Genomic DNA, 3,016 nt, shown 5'->3' on the forward strand with positions numbered 1-3,016 from the left:
CGGCCTTCTCCCTCCTTGGGATGACATGCACCTCTGACGCCATCAGCACAACAAGAAAGATGACAAGGAAATACACACAGGAGGGTGTTTCCGGCCAGGTCTTGAAGGCCTCAAGGTTCACTTTGATGCTCAATTTGTTATGTTTTATTTTAGGATTTTATTTCTATATTAGAGGGAAAAGAGCACAAGCAGGGGGACTTGATACAGATGTACTGTAAGAAAACTGTATAGCATGTGTGCTTTTTAAAAAAAGATTTTATTTATTTGAGAGAGAGAGAAAGAGAGCATGAGAGGGGGGAGGGTCAAAGGGAGAAGCTGACCCCTTGCTGAGCAGGGAGTGAGTTGCAGGACTCAGTCTTGGGTTTCAGGATCATGACCTGAGCCGAAGGCAGTCGCTTGACCAACTGACACCCAGGAGCCCTAGCTTGAGTACTTTTAAGTTGCTATGATACTAGTAGTCACTAGTTTGTATTGAGTTCTGATTATTTATGAGGCAGTATTTTAAGCAATTTATATTAGTCCAGTTTAGTTTTCATGACAGCTCTATGAGTTAGGCCGTCTTATCTTTGTTATATAAAGAAGAATATGGGCAGAGAGGTTGTTAATAAATGGAAGAGGTTGTCAATAAGTGGAAGAGCTGATACTCTTAACTAGTTTGTTTCCTAAGAGTACTTGCTGGCTAAATTGCTCTATCGTACAAGCAAGGCAGAAAAATATGTTTTTAAAAATCTGTCATCCATTAAATAAAAACCATATTAAGCTTTTTAACTATTAAAAATTCTGATGACTTGCCAGTCTTATGTCTTAGTTATAAATGTTAATGAGGCTCATGATTTTTGCCATTCATATGTACTTGTTTTTTCTTTTTTTTTTTTTAAAGATTTTATTTATTTATTTGACAGACAGAAATCACAAGCAGGCAGAGAGGCAGGCACGGAGAGAGGAGGAAGCAGGATCCCTGCTGAGCAGAGAGCCCGATGCGGGGCTCAATCCCAGGACTCTGAGATCATGACCTGAGCCGAAGGCAGTGGCTTAACCCACTGAGCCATCCAGGCGCCCCTGTACTTGTTTTTTCTTTCTATGGTATAATCTATGTCATTTTTTCTTTGTTGGCACTCTTGCCTCCCTTGTGTAGTTTGAAGTCTTTCATCGTCTCCTCCTGGCTAGTTGTTCCGTCTCTGTGTGCCCAGCTCCCCATCTGTTTAAAGGTGGGTGTTGCGTAGTCTTCTGTAACCTTCCTGAGTGCTAGATGAATGCGTTCTTCCATAGTTCTCTGTGATATCACACAAAATACTTGTCTTTAGTCCCTCTTAGCAATTTGCTGTCCCATTGGGATGTAAGTATACCTGGTTCTTTACCTCTCTAACAACTTCAGGGTTCCAGTTTTAAATTTATTCTTGGGGACACCTGGGTGGCTCAGTTGGTTAAGAGGCTGCCTTCCACTCGGGTCATGATCCCAGAGTCCTGGGATCGAGTCCCACATCGGGCTCCTTGCTCAGCAGGAGGCCTGCTTCTCTTTCTGTCTCTGCCTGTGCTCACTCTCTCTGACAAAACAAAAAAAAAAAAAAAAGAAAAGAAAAGAAAAAACAATTTATTCTTGCATCAGATAAGAGGGGCTTTACAGTTACTTAGTTTGTAGGATTTTTTAGTTGTTAGCTAGGCTCTTTCTCAGCTGTGCACATTCTGCTTATGTTTCCTTCCCACTTCCTGTTCCTAGTCTGTTTCTCCATCGAAGACTGGCTGTTATGCACATGGATACCAGGGTGTGATATGCATTTGGAGAATTGAATCTTTCCCTATAGTTTTAGTCTCAAGTATTGTTTTATGATCCACTTTTTGTCACCATTTTTTTATTGAATGAAATAGTTTTAAAATGCATTTCTCATGCAATCTACTTACTTGACAAAAATAATTTTTCTCAGTGATACAATATTCCACGTTCCTTGTCAGGTCCTTGCAGGAACATTTCCTGGAGTGCAGCACAACAGTGCAGAAGGGAAATCCTTTGTCCTCTTTCTTAATAAGGTGATGAGGAAACCGGGAATGAGAAAAAGCTGGATAAAGAAATTCCATAGCAATCTTTTTCAAGAACTTGAAACCCACAACTTATCTTTAGTTTGTGAGGGGAAATTCATTACTTTTACAGCTAAGGGATAGCTTCCAGTTTTCAATAAATTTATCCTATACTTGATTTTTCATGAAATTTGAGATTTTAAAACACACTATCATTGAATGAAGTCTGCAGTCCTAGACATAAGACCGCCACCCACCATACGCAGCCTCTTGAGCCTTTGCTCTGCTTTTCTGCAAGTGGCAGAGCCTCAGATGTATTGCTTCTCACTAATACATGAATGTGTACCCTTGGCCCTGAGATTGGAAAGGAACAGTGTCACTCAGGGTCCAAGTCTGGATGCAGGAGCACATTGTGGAAGAAGACTGCTGTTTCCACTCCTGTTAAGGAGTTAAGCCATCCCTGTGAAAAGGGGGTTATGCAATCAGGATCTCAGAATAGTATTTGCAGTATACCGTCAACTGTGCTGGTGTATTTCTGGAACTAGTATGTATCTGAATACAGGTTTTTATTGAAGTATTTTTTGAGACATGCACGAAGCCACTATTTGTGCCAACGCCTGTTTTAAGTTTGCTACACAGTGTGGTAGGAATTTAGTTTGAGCAGAGGTTAAAATCAGATTACATACCACTTGTGGATTACCTCTAGGTGAGTTTGGCATTGAAGCAGTGGCTATTCTGTTGTTGGGGCACAAGCTGTCTATCATTTTTCCTTTCAAATCATCTGGGAACCCCCTAATGCTCTCTCTCTAGATGTCCTGGAGCTTTTCATCGGAGACTTGCCCTAGAAAGGAGGAAAACTGATAAAGCTCAGACAGAGATTGAGAATGAAAATGGAACCACTGTAATAGATCTTCCAGGTACTTTATCCCTCGAAACGGACTGTTCAGGGACAGGCACAGCACCTGCTGAGCGCAGCTTGATATCAGCGTCTCTGCCCCCGTGG

At 41.4% G+C, this 3,016-nt stretch overlaps 1 protein-coding gene across 1 annotated transcript in view; it reads left to right on the top strand.

Annotated features, from left to right (window-relative positions):
• The window catches only part of LOC309857344 (uncharacterized protein), a 46,950-nt gene extending 43,951 nt beyond the window's left edge, over positions 1 to 2,999 (top strand). Inside the window, exon 6 of the mRNA XM_082750064.1 lies at positions 2,824 to 2,999. The gene's annotated coding sequence lies outside the window, so the exon portion shown is untranslated. The remainder of the gene's footprint in view (positions 1 to 2,823) is intronic.
• Positions 3,000 to 3,016: the final 17 nt, after the last annotated feature.

This window comes from Mustela nivalis, assembly GCF_964662115.1.
Source record: "Mustela nivalis genome assembly, contig: HAP1_SCAFFOLD_632, whole genome shotgun sequence".
In the NCBI taxonomy this organism is placed as follows: Eukaryota; Metazoa; Chordata; class Mammalia; order Carnivora; family Mustelidae; genus Mustela; species Mustela nivalis.